Below are 22343 nucleotides of genomic sequence, written 5' to 3'. Positions count from 1 at the left end.
CTTTAATAGAAAGAGGACGTGAAGTACACCTGCAATGAGATTCCTATAGAGATAGGGGAGAGGATTTCTGACTAGGGTATTCAGGGAGGAATTTGGGGAGGAGTTGGCACCTGATTGGGTTACTGACAGAGGAATTGGCTGGTGGAAATGATGAAGGAGGAGGTACTGCCCCAGACAGAGAGAAAAAAAGTTGGGAAACCATGGGTGAAGGATAAATATAATTGTATGGGAATCACTGATTTTGGACTAGAGCCAAGGTCAGGGAGAAGGTTAGAGAGCATAATCTAGGATATGAGGATTGGCTATATTTGGAAAATTCATGGCATATACAGTACTCTCTTGTGTTCATATCAGCAAGAGCCATCATTGGTCAATCTTGGCACTCAGAATCATGGAGATCCTGTGGATGTGGCCTCCAGATCCCTCTTGAGGACCTTTGTCCAGGCAGTTGCTACTAATCAAATGCATCAAAGTGCATTTGTTCAGGAGAGGAAAAACACATACCACTTCTGAACCACAACATGGAAAGCCTGAAAACTCTAGGCTTTATTTTTCTGGCATCAGGTAGTAATCAAGAATAGATTCAGACGTGAAATCATTAATAACATGTGCTGGTCTGCAGATTGTTACCCAGAGATACTTAGAAGGTCTGCTGGAGTTCGGTATTTGGAGACTTATATGTATATTAAATTAAGCCTTTCAAATATTTTATGTAAAATTTACATTTCATGTCCTTTTTTATTCTTTGGTTATTTTCTAATAAAAGCAATTGGCCTGCCATTTGCTAATTCTGTATGGGTTTGTAAATTCAGACCTATTAGAATACTACATAAAACTAAGGTACATAGGCTCTGAGCAACTCTATGAGGGGTTTTCAGAATTGAAATTCAGATGCCATTATGTGTTTGTGAGCTGCTCAGACATCATCTCTTCTTATCTGATTTCTGGAAAGATGAATGGTTACCATACATGGTACAATCTCTACCCTTAGGTTAGAACCAAGACTGTCATTCCTTATCCTTCTCTATACAAGGTCCTATGCAAAAATGCACATGCCGGCCCACGTGTGAATTACTCGACACTAGATTAATTCAGTGGGTTGAGATCACATTCTGAAGGGTCTTTCCTGGTTTCTTGTAAAGGCATAAAATCATAGCTTCTACTCAATCTCCAAAAGGATGTTGACAGATATTGGAAACAAACATGGCAAACTACAGTGATTTTCAAAAGCTCAGTTAGTCTCTACTTCTAAATTTCCCATCTTTAGGAAACTACAATCTCCCAGAACATACCCCGTAAAGGGTTCTAGGAAATCGAAGAACATATCTATCGAGAGAGAACGATCTGGGGAATGACTGACCACTATGTTGCAAGGCTACTTCAAAACAGAGAGAATAAGGCTTCTTTATCAAATGAGACTCTGAATCCTTAGCTCCAATGACACTCATTTGGATTAGTCCCTCACATAAACCCCACATGCATCAGTCTTCCAATTTGTAAAATAAGCTAAATAATGTTCCTTTAGAAAGGCTATCTTAAATGCACCTAGTTTTCTAGGAGGATGGCAATATTACTACACATGGAGTGTTGAGCACACCAAGTACAAATAAGCCACCACCCTCACCTCACCCCTTCCCACATCCAGCTCCACATGCAAAGGAATGTCAGAAGTTCAGGGCAGCAGAATGTAGAGTTCGCCACACAGGTTTGGGCATCAGATAGACCTGGACTTGCACCCGAGCTTTATTACTCCCTGCTTGTACGATTTTGCCATAAGTAGTTGGTTCTTTCAGACCTTCAGTTTCTTCATCTATAAAATGGGAATCATGACTTTACATCCCTCAGACAGTCGCTATGGGCAATAACAGTGGCAACCTCTATGAAAGCATTTACCATTTGAATTATTAGGGGTCTCCTCAAAAAGCTTTAAAGTTCATGTCCTGGGGGCTGTAGCGAAACATCTACCAACATTCCAAATTTTCAGCACAATGTTCCTTGAAGGTTGCCCTTCATGACTTTCCTAATGGGTTATTCTCAGCACGAGTTAAAGATTCTAATGCTCTCATGAGAAAAATCAACCTAATGTATAGGTAGGATGGGTTATCAAGAATTCTAGAGAGCTTTCTCCCTTCTGAAACATTCTCTAGGGAAAAATTTATTCCTAGGGTGAAGGAAAGAGGGGGTAAATATTTAACAACCTCTTAGCCATCCCTAGCCCATTTTATTAATCAGATTTCAGTGTAGGGCAAGTTGATAGCCAAACAAATAGAGGAGACAAATCCATAGTCAGGGGCTGGCTATAGTTATAGCTGGCTCATATGTCCATAGGTGCCAGGTATGTAAACAGATGGATACAATTTGTGGATGTTTTTTTGTATGCATCTACAGATAGTACAGAACAGGGAGATGAATACTAGAGACAGGGGAGAAAAATGCATGCAATTGAGCTGTTTTTTTCATATCTAAGCATCTCATTCTTCTAGACTACTAAGAATTCCTACAGGCTGGGAATTTCTGCAAAGAGCTACCCACCTATATCCCATTTTGTGGTAATATTCCAAAATGGAAGGTAGTTAACAAAAGCTTCCTATTTGTAATCAAAGCCTCCCCTTGTCATCGAGCATGCCCAGTAGTCTGCAAATAGAAGTATACAAAATGCAGTTTTTACTTTCCTGTGGTTCGTAAGCGTTGCTGCTGCTAAAAATTAGCAGGGAGGCCGTGAGGCGTTGGGTTCAAGATAAGGCCTGAAAAGACATGGGAACAGGGACCTGAACAAAGGTGGAACCCAGAGGAATGGTCACAGGTGGGAAGGGTGGTGCCATGAGATTTGCTTGGTTCACTGCAGCACTTCCTCTCTGAGTGAAGACCCCTTGCTCCCCCCAGCCAGAAACCTCTGAAAATCTTGGATATTCTTTTCTGCCACTCAGGTCATTCTGTACCACAATTTTGCAGTGAGGGAGGCCTGGGTTCAAAATCTAGCTCTGCATTATGACATTGGCTGTGACCTTGATCAAGTAACTTTCAGTCTCTGAATCCCAGATTCCTTATAAGAATTGATAAGAGAGAACAAGCACAGCAATGACTCTCCCTCTTTATAGACCCAGATAAATCCTCAGGCATGGTTAAGCTGTGAATCCCACAGTGACCATCTCAATCTTCATTTCCCCTGAAATTCTAAAGTCGGACCTAGGCTAAAATCCCAGCTCTGTGACTTCCTAGCTGTGAGATACTTGGCAAATTGCTAGTATGTATGTGTGTGGAAGAGAGAGGGAGTTTACTGTCAGCCAGGTACCACTGAATAAAATGTAAAATAAAAAATAGACATATCACTTCCCCCCATGGAATTTACAGTCCAGTGGATTTGTTTCTGTTGGGGAGCCTCAGTTTTCTTATCTGTAAAATGGGGAATAACAACACTTGGCCAGAATAACTGTTGGTAAAGCTAAAATGAGAAAAGCCCGAGCAAGGTGCCTGACATATGATAGGTACTCAATCACAGATTACTAAATCCTATTGCATGCCTTTTCTGTTTTTACAATATTGAAGTGTCTCTATCTTCTTTCATGCCGTCCCCAGCAATCTGTCTGCTTTATTTCCCATGAGCTGCTTTCTTATAGTCTCATTGGCTCCTGGATAATACTGGGCAGTCAGTGGAGCCTGTAGGCTAGTCAAGTGGATTTCAGTGCCACACAGACCTGTGCCAGAGCCCTTCTCTGCCACTTATCCAGAGGTGTGACCTTGGGCAAGCTACTTAACCTTTGTCTGCCTCATTTCACTCGTCTGTTAAATGGAAAGAAGAACAGTTCCTACCCTAAGAATCATTATTGCTATTCCAAGAATTGTGTGTGTGTGAAAGAAGGAGATGGATAAAGAGTAACAAGTACCAGACACTAGGAGATTAATGGGAAATTAAAACAGATAAATTCCTGTCCAATCTAGAGGGCTGTGTGCTTTGAGGAGACAAACACTATTGAAATCCCAGCACAACTGGCAAATTAGAACCTACAACATCTTTTAAAAAGAAGAGTTACACGATGCTATGAAAACAAACAGTAAGGGGGATTTGACTCAACCAGAGAGATCACAGATGGCTTCCTTGAAGAAGTGGCCCTAGAGAGCTGAAGGATGAGTGGGAGTTTGGTAGGTGAATACGGGAAGAAGATCTCTTCCTAGTGAAGCTCTCCCTCAGCATCATTAGCATATGATCATCATCTTCGTGCCAAACTGTACAGAGTACTGGCATGTGTCTTTGTCATCTTCGGTCACCTCTAAGACAGGGACTTGGAGGAAGTAAATGCTTAGTAAACATAAATATTTGTTGAATGAGTGAATGTCAGTAGGAAATCAATATGTATTTGTTGAGTGAAATAAAAAGTAACTGCTACACCCTCATCTCATGGCTTTATCTAGAATGCAGTTAAAGAAGACACATAATTTAGTAAAAACAACATGCACGTAGGAGTCAAACAAACTACTCCCCCCTCATTCAGACCCCATCACCTTGGGGAAGTAACAGGACATCTCTGTTTCTGTCTCCTCATGTGTAAAATGAGAATAAGCGTAGCCTCTTTACAGGGTGATTTTTAAAGATTCTACTGTTAAGTATACAACACCTAATAAAAAGGTGACCCAGGGTACATAGCCAAGAGATGAGTATTATATTACTAGTGTTGGACAATGGCAAATTGAGGGCATGCAGGTTTTCAAAGATTTGTTGGTTGCTGGAGACAGGACCGGTACAGCTGGAAGGCCGGAGGGTGTTAGCACCCAAACATCCGGCAGACCTTTCTCTTGTTGGAAATGCCTGGAGTTCATCAGCGCGCTGCCTTCTGTCTCTAGGGTCTGAGTCAGAGTGCCAGGTTTGGATTCCCTGATCCACTGGCTAAATTTTACCACTGAACAGTTGGTAAAATATAGTGGGGCCTCGGTTTCCTTCTTGGGTTGCTCTATGGTGTTTGGAATAAATAAACAAACAACCGCAGGTATTTCGCGGGCATCACGTAGCACAGAGCCTGCACAGGATAAGGAGCCAGCATGTGCTAGCTCTTGCCATAACCACTGCCAGGCCCTCTGGATTTTCTCTCAACTATCCTGCAACTGAATGCTCCTTCCTTTCCTGGGCTGGGTATTACTTCCTTTCTTTGGAATTCCCTTTAGGAAAGGAGGATAGGCAACTCCTCTGTCAGGTCTGGACGCCTCGCTTCCCAGCACCACGCCCTCTCGGGCAGGTTCAGGGCCACTGAGCAGTCCAGGTGAGGCAGGTTAGCCGGGAATAAAGGCTCTGGAACCTCTGCTTCATCTCTGGAAGCCACCAACTGGGCTCTGCCCCTCTCAGCGTTCCTAGCCCTGGAAGGCGTGTTCTGGGTTCCAGCCGAGCTCTGGGCATGCTCGCCAGTCAAGACAAGCTTGGGTCGTCCGCAGGACGCGCGGGCTTGCTCTCGTCCCCTGTGTGCAGGGACACGGGTGCAGCTGCGGTGCGTCAGGTTTCGCAGAGCTGAATCCTGGGTGCGTGCAGGCAGGGAACCGAGCCACTCCCGGCCAACCCCAGCGCGGAACTGAACTCTGCACCGCCGGGGCTTTGCGCACGCAGTGTCTGGTCTCGGAAACGCCCGGTTGGGGTTCTCTCTGCAGACAAAGGGGTGCACGTGCCCCTAACGCCCCTACCCGGCGGGCGGGAGCCCCTCCCCGGCCCTGCGCTCCGCAGCCCCGGCAGCGACGGCCCCGGCGCCACCACCCAGCCCCGGCGGCCGCGGCCTGGGCGCGCGCTCGGGGCCCGGGGATTGGCTCGCACTCCCCACCCGGGGCCGCGCCGGCTGGCTGGCGGGCGGTGAGCGGCGCTCCGTGTGTGTGTCCGTGTGTGCTGGGGCGGGCGGGGGGCGCGGTGCGCGCGCGCGTGTGTGCATGTGTGTGTGCGCGTGTGTCTGTGCGGCGCGCGGGCGGGCGCGTGTGTGCGCGCGAGGACTCGCGTGCAGGAGCCACTGGTGTGCGTGCGTGTGTTATGGGTTTGATTCCAGAGCAGGTTGCACATTGGTCCTGGGTGGCTCGCAGGCTCAGGTCGTGCTTGGGCGTCCTCCTCCTCCTAATCGTTTCCGAAGTAGCAGCACCGGCAGCAGCACCGGCGGCGGCGGCAGCAGCGGCAGCAGCAGCAGCAGCAGCCGAGGCGGCGGCGGCGGCGGCAGCAGCTCAGCTGCACAGCGGGCAGGACTGTGCAGGAGCGAGCACCGTTTGGGGAGTCCGGGGGGCGGGTAAGAGGGAGGAGGGGGAAAGCCTGTCTTGGTCTGTGGGATTATTTTCCCCCTTCTTTCCCTCTTTCTTGAGGGTGTGTGTTGCCCCCTCGAAGTGAAGGAATTTTGCTCCAAAGCGAGCTGGGACCGAAGACTCTAGGCTAAGTTATCTCTCTATGTAGATGGTGTCAGGGAGCGAAGCTACTGACCGAGCCGCTGGTAAATGTTTTTCACTTCTTACTCTTTAATGCTAAAGGCTTTTTCCCCCCTTTTCTTTCTTTCTTGTTTCCTTTCTGTTGCTTCTCATTCTGCAATCGCTCCTGAATCAGCTGCAGTTCTCTTTCCCTCTCTCCTTGCGTTTGTGCAGTTTGCAACTTGTTTCGTGGTTTTCTATGTATTTTTTTTTTTCCTCCTTCATCCTCAGATGAATGCTGGAACATTTAAAATCGGCACTTCGGGAGGTCATCATTAGTTGCATGAGTTTCAAGGGGGAGGGGAAAGATTGGTAGAGCAGACTGTTATTTCTCTGCAGAAGGACTGCCGGTTTCTCTCTAATGTTCATCGCAATTATAGGGTTTTGTTTTTGTTTTTGTTTTTGTTTTTTTTTTTAGGATGCATTTTAACGTTGCATTGATGTTTAAGGTTATCCTTCTCCAGGATTACAATGCATTTTGACTCAGTTTTGACAGCATGACAGATGCCAGTGATTCCAGAACTGCTGTATGGTACATGCTGGCTAAAATATTCACAATTGGGGGGCAGAATCATTTGCATTCCAAAAGAGAATTTCTTAAAAATGCTGTTTTGCATCACATTGGTGCAGATTTGCAGGAGGCAGTATAATCGACAACACTACTTAATGTTGCTTGCAAAGATAATAAACATATAAGTGGTTTAGTGCATCACATTTTGTCCTGTTCTCCAGTGATTGAGCTATTGCTAAATTTACTTAATAATAAATTTAGGGCTATGGAGAAGAGAGATTGCTGGTATTGTTTTTATTCAAAACTGTGAGATGTGTACAGCAATTGCTAATGCCAAACCAGCCCTCTCTTAGATCTTACTTGAAGTGGCATCTTGTCAACTGGGGAGGGGATGGGCAGTTTCTGCCATACACATGGAATAAAATTATTTAAAATAGCCAGCATAATACATGCAAATTGAACTCTTAACTCTTTTCTTAAAAATAGAACTGACTCTGTAACTCTTGCTTCCAGGATCTGTTTTAAATATTATTTAAAAATTAATACACAACAGTTCTTTAATGTATTCATATCATTTAAGTTCCTTGGAACGTTCTTAGCAGTTACCATGTTTCATTTGTTTTGCTCTCCCCCCCCCCCCCCACTAAGTTTCCAGTTCCAGTTCAGTAGAAAAACTGAAGGGTCAATAAGTAAAGGCAAATCAGCAGTTTAAAAAGAAATCAGTTTGGAGTTGTAAAATTTCTGCTAAGCCATGGGAAAAATGAGCTACAGTAATGGCAGCATAAATGTAGCGAGGGAAGTCTGGGATAGAGCAGGTTGTATTTTCAATTTGTGTATTATTATCTTGACGAGCTCTGAACTCTAGACTCAGATGAGGATATCCAGCTCAGGGATACACTGAGGCACATAGATTTTAGAGAAGGAAAGTATTGTTATTTAAGGAAGCCTGTTTCTGCTTTGTGGTTGCCACATCATGGAACAGCAGGTTACCTATGTACAAAGGGTATATTTGGGATGATACTGTAAAACTTTGTTTTAATGTAAACTTACCTGGTGTTGGAGGAACAGCACAGAACAGTGCATGCAGCCCGTTCAGCACTGAAGAGGAAAACAAACTAAATTACCTCAACTAGTCAGACCCTCCTTTTTGTAGAGGAAAGCCTACTCCAAGATACCATGCAGTTCACCTGTTCTGGGTTGCCTGTGTTGACAAAAGCTTTTCTTGAAATTGTGGACAGGATTCCTGAGATCTAAAGCTGCTTTCTCCTTTTGTAGTTTGCTGATGGTAATAAGGCATTTTATTTAGAATGAAGGCTCAGCTTACCCATAGGTCCCTTTATATGGCAAAATTGCTATTTTAAAATATTTTCGTGGACCCGTGCTTGCATTTTCCGTTTTGATCAAGTTTTGGGGGGAAAAATCTCAACTTCCATTAATTAGGATCACAGCTATTTTTGAATGAAGTATTTGTTTGTCTGGATACTAAAGAAAAACGAATACATATAGCAAGCTACGATCTTGAGAACCTAGATCTTCTAAAGCATCATGATTTTCTCATTCTAGGACCAAAACCATAAAGCAATATACCCCATGCTGAGCAGCTGTATTATTTCTCTGGCATATTCTACACACATGGACACAAACAACTAACTGACCAGGCGAAGGACTCATTTTATGCGGCCTATGGGGCAAGATTTCTAATTGTTATGTAATATATTCAGAGCATGAATTTACTTTATGAAACATCACAATTAGCTTCAATTTCAGCATCTTCATTAGATGTGAAGACCAAGAGTACATTGATTTAAAGAACATACTCTTTCCTGCTGAGGTTGGTTTTTACCCACCCACCCCTCTTTCTACTTCTAGTTTCCTGGCAACTTCTGAAAAGCTCCCAGAATTTATGTTAAAATATTAACCATATCTACATTTTGGGTGTATTGCCTGGTTAGATGAGTATTCAAGCAGTGGGATTTGTAATTACTCTTAGATGGTTCTGTGTAGTATGTAGTCTTTGTGGCCGGTTGGTGGTTTTCTTATTTCTTATTGTTATTATTAAGTTTTCCATTGAATCTTAACTAAGCTCAATTTAATTATCTGTGCCTGGTGTTGATCTCAGGTTATGTATCAAAGCAATTCCATATTTTTGCTATGCTGTTGATAAATGAGTTAGTTTACTTTCAGTTGGTGTTCGTGTTGAATTTCAGCAGTTCCAAAAGCATGGCATCCAACATCATGGGGAGACGGTAACTTATTTGGGGGGAGAAGTCTATATAGAAAGAGACTATTGGCTCATGGAACTTGACAGTCACATTTGCCTGTATTATTAGGGTTCCTATTTTCATTTTGATAGGAGTGGAGGTTTCTCTGCATGTATGAGGTGTTTATTACACTAGAGCTACTGAATGTTTCTTAAAAGTAATTCCTATATTTTTCATTGTGTAATTGAAAGGAACTTTGAACTACTTGTGTGTTTTTAAGGAAAACCTATATTGGCAAGCTTTTCCTTTGTTTTCTATTCTGTGTAGACTAATTGTGAGAAGTGATTTCTGGTGAAATATGGTCAAGGTCATTGGCAAGGGCCTTTTTATCCCTCCCCACTTAACTCAAACTTCAAATGAAAAGTCAGATTTAAAGAGGCAAAACTTAACCTCAAGCTACTACCTCAAAGGGGGCTATGTGAAAAGTATATCTTTTTTCTCTCATTACTTTGTGTAAAGCAAAAGTTTTATTCCTTGAATTACTGCTTCTTAGTAGAACTGATACACTCAGAGTCAGAAACCATCCATTCTGCCCTCACAGTGCAATACAACAGATTCACAACCTTCAGAGGAAATTGCAAGAATATATTTTTTTTGCAGGGGGCTAGGGGGTAGGTGGGTGTCTTTTGACATGTTCTGAATGGAAAGGGACATAGCAATATTTCATAAAATGTGATATAGTGTCTAATTAGATAATACCTCATTTAAAATTTGTGAAACCAACAGAAATTTTATAAATCTTGTGTGGTGAGGGCAAATAGTAGCTTTGTCAAAGTATTTCTTTGTACTGCTGGTTTCTATTTTGCTTTATAAACGGAACGTTCACATTGCTGAAGACTTTGTTCTATTATTAATTTGGGTTATTTTCTCTACCTTAGCAAGGATAAAGCACTACTTAACATAATGATTTTAGCTGTGTTAAGAATATCTGGCTCTTATTTCTGAAAGATTTCGTAAAGTTGAAGAGGTATAAAATCTTTTCTCTAAAATTCATATTGCTTACTGTCCCAGTTGACTTAATATATTGGATACTACAATGTGATTTTGAACTTGGAATATTGACGTTTTTTTTGTGTGAATTCCTAATGACAAAAAAATGAAGCACCTTGAAAAATGGTTTGCAAATAAAGTAGCTTCATTTTTGCTGAAAGACTTTAATTGGCCCCCTTTCCTAAGTGTAGAATTATGAGCCTTTCAGACAAAAAGAATTATCAGAGGAAAAAGTACAGTTATGTGCCTTACGGCAGCAGTGTGAGTAAAAAGAGAGCAGGTGTTTCAACTCTTTTCATGTAAGTTTAGTGAATAGAAATAGAGACTAAATAATACAGTTGATATGTTAAAATAAAATCTGTATTCCCCGGTAAAGATCCCCCGTCTCTTGCCCCGGACAATATGAATTGATCTTTGATGGAAAAATTGCCTGAGGTCCTCATCTCATCACTATCCTGTGGCTCCCAGCAGAAGGTTGGGGATGGGTGCTATCGATACCGTATCTGTCTAGGGAAAGCCATGAGTGTGTGGTTTGGAAGGACGGAGATGGTTTCTTTAAAAGTTTTGACTTCTCGGGCCTTGGCTGCAATTCTTTTGGAGGAGGCTTTGCTCTCTTGCTATTTATTTAGATCACCGATGAAGATTCCCCAGTGCTACTTCTTTTACTATAATATAGTTCTGTCACAGGTTATTGTGAATACAAATATAATGTCAGATTTCTCATTAGGCTGTTCTTATTATTGTATTGGTTGGTGATTTCTGAAATGTGATGAAGTCTATAAAAGTTTGGAACTCAGCTTTCCAGAAGACAGTCTACTTAATTGTTCTGATGACTAAATTATTAAGGTATATAGGCTCAAGCCTGTTGAAAAAATATTAGAAATTTTGTGTGATCCATATCTGTTAATATGGCATAGGTAAAGTACTTATTTTGAAGATATATAAAAGAGATTAGGGACCCTATAAATTAAAGGACTTTATTTATGAATTTGATTCAAAAGAATAAGTCATTTCTTTTATTTAGGTTCCCCCAGTCTTCAATTTAGGAGGCAAAGGCTAACATTGGAGATTGTAATTCATATGATGAAGCTCAAACTGATACTAACAATAACATACTGATTTAAAATCTTTAGAGAGGACAAATCTCCAGAGGATTCTTTTGGAAAAAGCCTATATTTAAATGTCATTTTTATTATTGCTTAGGATTTAACTGATACTCAATGTTTTGACATTTCTCCTACTTTAATTACAGGAATAAGGGTCTATGTGTAGAAAAGAAATAGATCATTAAGTAGAAATGATTTTGGCAAAGATTAAAAAAAATCTCATAATGTAAAATAACCATTTCATGAAATTGTGTAAGCCACTTGCTACATTTGTAACATGTTTTTTAAAAAGCGCCACTTCAAAATTTTGAATGTTAGAAATAGTCATGTTTCTCGATTGTTTCTAAGAATGAAACTGAACTATTAGAGAAGATGGCTATGTCCATGCATGTGGCTAGTTCAAACAGTAAATATCTACATAGCTAAAATCATAGTTATTATTAGAGAACTCATTGCAGCAGACTTTGAGATCTTAGCTGTGATAATGTTTCTAAACCATTTCAAATGTAAGAGTATATGGTTATGTACAACACATTTCAGTAGATATTACTTAGAACATACGCAAATTAAAGCTGAAGGAAAATATATTTTAATCTTTCAGTCTCTCTCTCTCTCTCTCTCTTTTTTTTCCAATACCATTTTTGGATTCCCAAGCCAGGCCAGGTACTGTGCTCAGCTAAGAGCTAAATCTTATGGTAAGAGTAATTTGATATCAACAGGATGTCTAAGAAAATAAATAGGAATTGGGGGGGGCGGTTATTCTTTTAAACGGCAGGACAAAAGTTTGCTCTTTGTGTTACTCAAGAGTATATTCGAAAGGTGATTTAATTTGATTTTGCCTTAGGATTTGTTCAGGCAATAATTGTATACAAATATCTGCTCATTCTCCAACCTTCTAGTATGGCCAGCTCATTTTTACTCATATAGTCTGGTGTGATAAGGCCCCTGGAATTAGAGACTCAGGTTAAAGTTTGGCACTATCTGCATGGATTTGATGGAAGCACGGGGAAGGACAGTGTGAATGGTGGGAAGAGAATGCAGACCAGAGGGAAATATATTTTGTAGGTGGCTACTCTTTCCTTATGGTAATAATCATGCTGCCAGTTTTATTTTTAGCCTCACCTAACTTCTTGAGAAGACACAAACTGCTTCTCTGTATTTTAACCCCAGGAATAATAATGTAATTATTACAAAAACATTTCACAGTGGTTAGGGCTCTGCAATTTGTGTGACCCAGCATCTAATTTTTCTCCTCTCTAATCCTGTTTATATATCCCCACACATAATCAGACTCAGTCAGATGAAACCAATTACTAAGGGGAAAAAAATCAAATTTATTTATTATATTTATTGGATGTGTCTGTTGCTTAATTATCCATTGGCGAATTTACATGTGGCCACAGAGAGGGCTGTGGATGAGTGTGGAAAAATGATCAATCATCACTTCTCACAGTCCAGAGGAGGCTGCCAAGAAAACAAGAAAAAAACAAACACCAAGAGCATAAAAGCCTATCTTTTCTCATTGATATCAATGTGGGGAAGTAAAAGCTGAAAAGTAAGCATTACCCCCAAAATGTGTTTGGTCTGACATAGGAAAATCTGGAAACTGTTGGTAGTTACTACGTTCAGACTGTTTCCTAACAACTTGATAATAATGTTGGGAAGAAAAGTAAGGAGTTCTGTCATACTTTGAAACAAATAATGATTTGGCTGTTCAAAAATGAGTGTTGGAAAACTGGCTTGAATGTTTCTACAAGGCAGATGAGCAACCCCACCCTTTGGCAGTGTCCCGGACTATGGTACTCTGGGAAGTATGGTGGGGCGGGAGCAGGTAAGGTGACAGTCCCGGTGGTTGGCTTGGCACAGTTATTGACCAGTACGTGTAACTCTCATGAGCACATGCTGAGACAGTACTCCTAAAGCAATGAATTAAAATAGGTTTTGTGGTTGGCCTTTGATGGTAAAGATATATATGAACGTTTATTTTGATCTCATGTGTTTTTGTTTAAAAAAATTCCGTACCTCAACCCAAAATGCTTTTATTTTTTTTAACCCCCCCCACCCCCTTAAGTTTAAGGGGACTGATCTTCACAGTTTATTTCTTATTTTTTCCCCACCTGCTCTCATCATACATTTTTGGAAGTTTATCATTGCGGAAGTAGCTTTTCAAAACAGGTAGCAACTGAAATAGCCATCATTTCAAGTAAATGTGGCAAGGCTAAATTATTAACTGAAACACCATCTTATTTCTGTAATTCTTCAGTTCCAAAGACCACTAAATTTTTAGAAATCTGTCCTGTTCCACACCCCCAACATAGAACATGTATATGAACCTCAGGGAGGAAAATAAACCACTTTTGAACTTCAAGCATTTGGAGATTGCCTGCAAGGAGACACTGAATGAAATGTGTTTTAGGAATTGCAGTATGCCATTAATGTGTCATTTAAAGAAGACAATGGGTAAATTATGATTTATTGCTAATTACCATTTATTTGAGGATGCTTCTGTTGAAGAAGCTATTTAAGTATTGTAGATTATGCTTTTGTTATCCTTGGCTGCAGAGAAATTAAAATGGGAACATGAATATCGAGAATTCAGAGGGAGAGGTAGTTTTATACCTGTTGACTTAGCAAGAAAGCATTAGAGATGCGCTAAATTTTGTATTTATTCTAACCTATGTTTTAAAAGTTATTCTGTAATAGATTTATTACAGAATAGAAGTTACTCTCAGCTGGATTCACTGCAGAAGCCAAACAGTAGCTAGATAGAGAGCCTGAACTTCCACTTCCTGCAACAGTGATTTTTCACTAAGCTATTCCCTAAGGCCACTCTAGGTATATGAGGGGCAGCACTTCTTTTTATATGATTTGTGTATGTTCCCATAGATTGTGAAAGTCTATTCCTGGGCAATTTTCAAGTTAAAATTGTGTTACGGCTACCCTGAAGGTTGTCATTTCTTGATTTTTCTCTTGTCAGTCAATTCATAAGTGTTTATTAATTCCCCATGGGGTATACACAGAGTCGTACACAGTTTGGGTATTGTGTATGTGTATGATTGATCTCTAGTCTAGAAGTTTACAAACTATAGGCTAAAAGTGCCATGATGTGTATGTGCATGTGTGCGCGCGTGTGCATATAAAATATTTTAATTACAGAAGTTAGTTGTTTTCTTGGTTTTTCTTTTGTTTGTTTTCTTTTGTTTTGTTTTGTTTTGAATTGTGTTGCCCTGGAACTCCAAATGTATTTACTCTGAGGAAATCATAGCTGCAGGCGAGGTCAAGGATATGTTTTTGGCTTGCTTTTCTTTCTTTCTTTCTTTCTTTCTTTCTTTCTTTCTTTCTTTCTTTCTTTCTTTCTTTCTTTCTCTTCTTCTTTCTTTCTTCTTTCTTCTTCCTTCCTTCCTTTCTTTTCTTTCTTTCTTTTCTTTCTCTTTCTTTCTTTCTTTCTTTCTTTCTTTCTTTCTTTCTTTCTTTCTTTCTTTCTCCTCTTTTTTAATTCAGATGTCTAATAACAGATGTGTTCAAATAAAAAGTGAAGCCAGAAGGTGCATATTAAACCGTGGATCTTTGCCATGAAGAATCAGATCATGGTTAACATTTAGGTTTGAGAGTAAGGACAAATTCTGATGGTAGTCATTTTTAGGATGTGCCTGTTACCTGTGTAAATCCAATCAGTGAATGGATGAACGACTCCATGCCCCACAGCTGTCAATTTATATTTTTCATGACCAATGAATCAATTTATGATTTACCTTTCTTTTATTAGGGATTTCTTAAAAATGATAGGAACTGGGAAGGAAAGAAAATTTTCAAGTGTTCCTAAAATGCCATGGATGAAAAATGTTCTCCAAAGGAATATTTTTCCCTGTTGAACTTAAAAATATATGGTGAATATGTAGGTTCAGGGAGTTAATTTTCAAAACTTATTCACTCTCTTAAATTCATCTTTTATCAATCATTTGTGGGAAGGGTAATATTCTTGAAAAGTACCAGATGAATAGCTCTGAAAGTAGATGGAATAGGAGGAATGCACAGAGGTACTGACCCTTTCAACAGCCCCAGGTAATAGCTTCCTGGACTTCAGGCAGTCAGCTCTGACTTTTGATATCACTGGTCAGGCTCTTGATTAATGCTCATTTTTACTGTGAGTTTCAAGATGTGCATATCTCATTTCCAGCAAATCATAGATAACCCATCAAAATTTCTTTTCCATCTTCTGTTCCTTGTTGATCTGAATCAGAAAAGCAATGGTTGAGAAAAATAGGAAGAGTCTTCATTGATGGTGTTCCTCATTTAAACTTTGATTCTTGGCTCTTTTCCTGTTTGGTACATGAAATTCCAAGGATTTATGAGATTGTTTACCATTTGGTGCCGGGGTCCTCCTGGATGGGAAGTTTCCTAGTGTTTGTAAAAATGGAATGTTCTTTACAACTCACAATATTGCAGGAGTTCTTAATTTTATTTTCCAACAGTTTTTAAAATTATCCAATGCAGAATAAAAGCATAATTTGAATTACTACTTTTGGTTGTGGGATCGGGTTATGTTCTTGCTTGTAATCTACATAGACTAATTCTGGCTAATGTAAACAGTAAAGGCATATGTTAGGAAGACATTGGGAATTACTAAATCACCGGGAAAAGATGTGGAACCGGGCACTTCTGCTTCTGCCACTGCATCCTGGGTACTCGGCTCCCTGATTTGAGGCTCTGCCACTGCCATTAGTATCAACCAGCACTGGCTGCCCTGGATATGTGGCTATTTGTACCAGGTCTGGAAGGAACCCCCATCCTTTCTTCTTGCTCTCATTTCAAAGTTCTGGGCTGGTGCATCCATTTGATTGGCTGCGTCCTGATAAAGCATCACATAGCCATAAAACTAGGAAGTCTGGGAAATCCATAGTCTGGTCTCTAATGAAACAAAAAGACTTTGACTTCCAGTAACATGTAAATGGTGGAATTCCCTCAAAGTAGAAAACAGGAGGAGGAGCTGTCAACAAAACAGATAAGTGAAAAGCCTCCAGCAAATATTTACCATTATCCCATGAATGATCTTAGAGTCCTAAGGGAGGGGTAACAGTTGCCTCAGTGTATAATCTTAAAAGGCTGGTAGCCGTGAGAACTTTTTTCTTGCTCAAAATCAAATAGAGGGCATTTTTGGCTATCAAGATATTTTAAACATAACGCTTTAGATTTTAGCACACACCAATTTCAAATATTACAAGGAGTTTATTTTGTTATCACCAAGTACCGTATTAAAAAGTTAGCCATTTGAATTCCATTCATGCTGAAGTTAAAGATAATTTACCTAAAAATGAGCTGAAGTTTGCCTATGTATAAATATGTAAAGTTGATAAATGGTCTGAGGAAAAGGTAAATGGGATTTGTTTAAAATACATATGGAGAACATCTGGATGTCTGCGCAATCGCCTGTAAGCAAATTAATAGGAATTCTGGATAATAAATCAGACCGACTTTCTACTTCTAAATTGTTAATAATTGTGGTACTTGAGAGAAATAAAACAGCAACCCCCTCTCCCAATAATTTAGACTCTCTGAGGTTTATTCTTTTTTTTTTGAGTTTTTTTTTTTTTTTAAGATTTTATTTATTTATTCATGAGAGACACAGAGAGAGAGGCAGAGACAGAGGCAGAGAGAGAAGCAGGCTCTGCAGGGAGCCCTATGTGGGCCTCGGTCCTGGGACTCTAGGATCATGCCCTGGGCTGAAGGCAGATGCTCAACTGCTGAGCCACCCAGGCATCCCTCTCTGAGGTTTAAACAGTCTTCCTCACAAAAATTATGAGTAAACCTAGAGAGGTGTATCACCCATGCAAGTAATCCGCATCTCTAGTACAACTGTTGCATCTAAAGGCTAGTCTTTTATTCTTCAATTCCAAATTAATATATTTATCCTCCCATCACTGTCTCCCAAGGATTTTGAGAATTAATTAGAAACAAAATCACTTTCAGTCCTTGGATGTTACATTCTGTGCTGAAAAAATATGAGATACTCAAATGTTATTAATAATGACAAAGGTTCATCCAATAAAATAATCCAACCGGCTGAATTCTCACATGGTTGGTATTTTCTAATATAAATTACTATAGGATTAGATAGTTAAATATTGAATATTGTCTCATTTAATGCAGTTCCATGAAATATTAATGATAATGATGGTTCTCCAGTTTGGGGAATAGGGAGATTTTTTTTTTTTCCTAATAGCTTTGGCTGGTAACATAATACATTTTCACAAAATGATAATGAAGATATTTAAATGAAAGTGAAACAGGAAATAAATGGCCACTGAATGGAGAGATTTCAAATAGGTCAAACATCACAAAAATTTTTTAGCCTGTGAATTAAGTAGTTTTCTTTCTATTCTAATGATACCACTTTGATCACTGTGGATAGATAGCTTTGAGCATTTGTTAAAAGAACAGATTTACCCCATTAGGCCTGAGAAGAGGAGTACTGTTGATGTTGTTTCGTTGGCATGAGGTGTAAAAGTCTGAAAATTGAATTGGGCTTTGAAAGGAGAGCTGGCTCTGTTGAGTGTGACAGTTTGAAATATGATTGTTCAGGAAGAAAGAAAGAAAGAAAGAAAGAAAGAAAGAAAGAAAGAAAGAAAGAAAGAAGAAAGAAGAAAGAAAGAAAGAAAGAAAAGAAAAAGGGAAAAGGAGTGGGGGAGTGGAATGAAGGAGAGAACGAGAAACATGGACCAAATAGCCCAACTAGAGAAACTTAGGCCTGCTTACAGTTGACTCATGAATGCAGCAAAAACTTTAAGATTTTTGATGTCTCAAGTTTTTTATTTTCTTTTGTTTTTAATATTCCTTATTTTGACTTCCCTTCGTGATCTTGATTCTGTGTGCTTATATCTCAAATTAGGGAACTCAAACTGGATGATAAACAGGGTGACTATTGTTGAAATATTTTGTCATGAGTACAGAATAAGAACTTATGCTAGTGCATCAAATTGGTTTAAATCGGGTGTTTGTTTTTTTTTTTTTTCTTTCTTCTTTTTCTTTTCTCCAGAGGGGAACTTTAATGTTTTGTGAGATAATTTTATTTGAAATTGCAGTTATCCTTGTTTCAGACCTAGTAATTTAACAGTTGAAAAAGCTCCCGTTTTTGTTCTGTATAGTTAATGTATGTGGTATGAGTGAATACATTTTATTTAAAAAAGTGTTTTGGGGGTAGCATTCTTTTAGCAAACTTATTCCTTGATAAAGATGCTGGCTGTAATTTACCGAAATGACTGTTTCTTTTTCTTTAGTTGTTAGATAATTGCTCTTTGTATACACTGTGAAAATGTTCATATAGACCAGTGACAAAGCCTAGCAGATGCACTTGCAATTATCTGGAATTTAAGTAAATTTTGCATCTGATACACACAAAGCAAAGGCTTTGTCCAAGCAGGCTCGCATAGTGGCATGTGGATTGCTGTGAATACAATGAGTAGATTTTTAATGGAAAACAAATGGGACTATTAGTAAGTCTTGTCTTTTACTTGAAAAGACACCCGCTTTGGGCATGGCTTACAAGTTATTCATATTCATAGTTGGTTCAGTTCTAAATATGACCTTTGAAACTGAAAAACATTTTTAAATGTTTAAAACAAAATGTGTAGCTGTGTTTTTATAGGAGTCACATTCATAGTTTTTTGGAGAAAGGATGGTAAAATAAATATTTGTTTCATATTTCAATGTTATTTTTTTCTGACTGTTAAGGAGAGAGTTCACTTACTAAAAATCTGTAGATATAAAAGGGTATTTCATATTATAAATAAATCATGCTATAGATAAAAGATAATTACAATGTTACTTTAACAACCTCAATTCACAAGGGGGACCATAAGAAAGAATATATAATGGGTCCAAATTCTACTTCATATTGTAAACAAAAGAGATCTAGCCAGAGGAATAGTTTTCTGCAAAAACCTCTTTTCCGAGTTTTGTTTGAGATTAATCCTTTCCACTGTATGTTTTTTTCTTGTTGTCAGGCTTACATAAGTGGGATATTTGAGGGCTTAATCTTTTCCCCCATACTTATTCTTAGAAAATATTAAATGTATGGAGCTTTTTGGATTCTCTTAAAGGCCTTCAGGTCTTGGGCAGGGGAGGGAGGGATGTTAAATCATTTTTACTTCCAGTGAGAGGTTACAAATAATTGGTCCAGTGGAATTCTTATTTTATAGTTTGAAGGTGCTCCATGCTATTCTGGCCTTTGAATGAAGCAAATTTCAAAAGTAACTCAGGCAACATAAAGGCGTGCCTATCTTGCTCACTTTCTGCTTTCTTCTCAGTCTAAAATGGAATCTAATAATAACTGGAGATATTTTCTAATTCTTTTAAGAATCAGAAGCCTCCAGGGGGTCTAAGGTTTGAGTAATTGTTTAAAAAAAAAGTAGATAAAGTAGATTTGGGAAGAAATTTTTAAGAAGGAAAGGGTGAGCCTGACAGCAGTATTTTAGGCTTCGAATTAGAACGAGACAGATGTGCCATTACTGGAATATCATGCCTACAAACTATGCCTCCACCTTTAGCCACTTTTCAAAAAACAAAACATTAAACTTCCCAACTAAGTACTTTTTATAGAATCTCAAAAATGACAGAAATTACTCAGACGTGCACTGCCAGATGAGTCGTGTGTTCTGAGATCTCTCCAGTGCTGTCCATAACCTCCTCACTGCCCTCTCCTTTCCCCCACCTCTGCTTACATTTCTTAAACCATCACAGGCTATCTTTAGGCTTGGAGAGAAACCAGGTGCTTTCCTTGGTATTTAAGCAACTTGCTATTTTGAAATTCCCTTAGAGAACTGTGGGCATTTTTATTTCTGTGTCTTGAAGCATCCTTTTCCCTTTTCTGAAGGAGAAGCTGCTTACATAATACCCAGAAGCAGACCCTTGGGAACCACCAAACTATTTTATGGATGTTTTGCAGGAAAAGGAATGCAAGTGCTCCTGTGTCATGCATGCAATGTCCTCCCATGGGGGGGGGGGGTGTCTCAATTTGAGATATTTGAGCAATAGCAGATTCTCCGAAGGATAAATATATACAAATCCATCTTTCAAATTGAGTGGAATCAGTAGGAAGCTGAACCTAGGAGGATGAGAGCCCACTCATAGCTCAGCCCGAAAAAAGATTCTTGAACAGTTCCAGAGCCAGGACCCAACTGTCAGCAGAGTTTGCCAGGGAGACAGATGCTGTGGTTGGAAGACAGTTTTCCTCAGTTAGATATTGTGTTCTTGTAGATGGCCAACCATGACTCATGGGGGAGACCAGAGAGAGAGAGAGAGAGAGGAGAAAAGAAGAGTAAATTAATCATTTTATTAATCCCTATTTAGAATTCAGTCATGTAACTAAATGTCAACCTGGTGAACTTTCCATGAAACCAGAAGGGTTGTAAAGACAGTTGCAGGATTTGAAAGTTATGCCAGGTGGTAAAGGCATCTAATTGAACCTGCAGATGAGATAACTGACACGGTTTCAGAAGGATACCTGTGGAAAATAGTAATGCAGGAATTATCTAATAATCCAGGCTCAAAGAGAGCATGCTTTCAAAGGACTGAAAGGACTTGACTCCTTTTTCTGTGACAGATAAATTAGATCTCCGTTCACTCTTTCTGTGTCTGTGTGTATTTATGTATCAAAGGTGTGTGTGAAAGATAATCTTTTCTTCACTGTTCTTCTCTTCCCTTTTCTACCTCTCTTGATACATATGTGTTACGTGTGTGTATGTGTAAAATAGCATACCTACACAGATGTGGTACATTAAGCTAAGCCCAGGTTACTGGTGTACCCTGAAATACCAGCTTTCATGCACATTTATCATTCACCTTCAGATCTCCTAACTCTCCATCACGAGCAGTTGAGGAGATAAGAGCGTTCTCTCTGTTGTCTGAAAGACAGGGAAACTCAAGTTTTTGAAACTCCCCTGTATAGCCAGATTGTGAGTTTCCTGCAGTTTCCCAGAAAGGGGTTAATATTGGAGGTAATTGCCATAGCTTTCCTCTGTTTTCCTTTCTTAAACTTTCCTCATTTCCTTTGAAAAGAAACAAGTTTGGTACAGTTTCCCCCACTCTCCCTTGTTTGCGGCTGAGTACTTTAGGCTCCCTTTGAGCCAAGTTTATTTCACAGATCTACTCTGTGGGTCTCCAGAATTGGAATAAGTTATGTGTTTGAGTGCCTGACAGCAACCCTTCTGCCAAACTTTTGATCTACCATTTTTTTGATAGAGTCCCAGAAGTGTCCCTTTTCAGATCTGCATGTCCTTCATGAGTTGAGATGGCAGATGGCCAAAGGGTGTGTGTTTGAGGAAAATTCAGGCTTTTATTTCTTCCCCCACAACCAGCTATTTGGAGGGTACTCTAGGAACTACAAGTCACAGCTGTGGAGCCAATTTAGAGAGAGTAATTCACAATCGACTTGTGGAAGAGGTAGCCTGCCTTCTTGAGCCACGGTGCTTGTCTGGCCAATATGGAACTGTGTGAGATGAGGCTCTTCAGCCTGAGGTTTACGTGTCTTTCACTTTATCTCACGTCAAATCAAGCGATGAGAGAGGATCCTGTCAATCTGTAGCACTCTCTGGAGAACTTTGAGTCTCGAAAGCACTGGGTCATATTGATCCTTGAGTAAAGGTTGTTGCATTTCTTTTGAGGTTTATCAAAATAATGATGACAGTTTTCATTTAACTGTTTCAGACACTTATTTGTGAAGGCACAAAAAGATGAATCATTCTCATACACGTGCCAGAGAGGTTGCTCTATTTCATATTGTGTTGCACGTAGTATGTGCTTGATAAATATCTGTTGAGTAAAAACAACGTGGATTTCTTTTCCTTGGACAATATGGGAAGAGTGCTATGTGATTTTTTTGTTTGTTTTTTTAACCATGGCTGGCTGAATGAGTTATCTTGGTCTCAAGGATGTATATTAATATTTTATTATTATACTTTATTTTCTCTTATAAATTCAGAAATTATCACAATTAAAAATAAAGACCAAATTGAAGTATTGAACAATAAGTTTGTGGCAGAATTAGGATTAATGGAGTCCTGA

At 39.4% G+C, this 22343-nt stretch overlaps 1 protein-coding gene across 2 annotated transcripts in view; it reads left to right on the top strand.

Moving 5' to 3' along the window:
• The window catches only part of TENM2 (teneurin transmembrane protein 2), a 1512848-nt gene that overhangs the window by 287146 nt on the left and 1203359 nt on the right, over window positions 1-22343 (top strand). Inside the window, exon 1 of one of the 2 annotated variants that reach the window (XM_049109163.1) lies at window positions 6261-6443. The exons of the other annotated variant lie outside the window; for it this stretch is intronic. The gene's annotated coding sequence lies outside the window, so the exon portion shown is untranslated. Of the gene's footprint in view, window positions 1-6260; window positions 6444-22343 lie in introns of those variants that run through there. 2 annotated transcript variants of the gene reach the window in all.

This window comes from Canis lupus, chromosome 4, assembly GCF_003254725.2.
Source record: "Canis lupus dingo isolate Sandy chromosome 4, ASM325472v2, whole genome shotgun sequence".
Taxonomy (NCBI): domain Eukaryota; kingdom Metazoa; phylum Chordata; class Mammalia; order Carnivora; family Canidae; genus Canis; species Canis lupus.
Note: the sequence above shows the minus strand (reverse complement) of the source record. Positions and strands in the feature narration are given on the sequence as shown.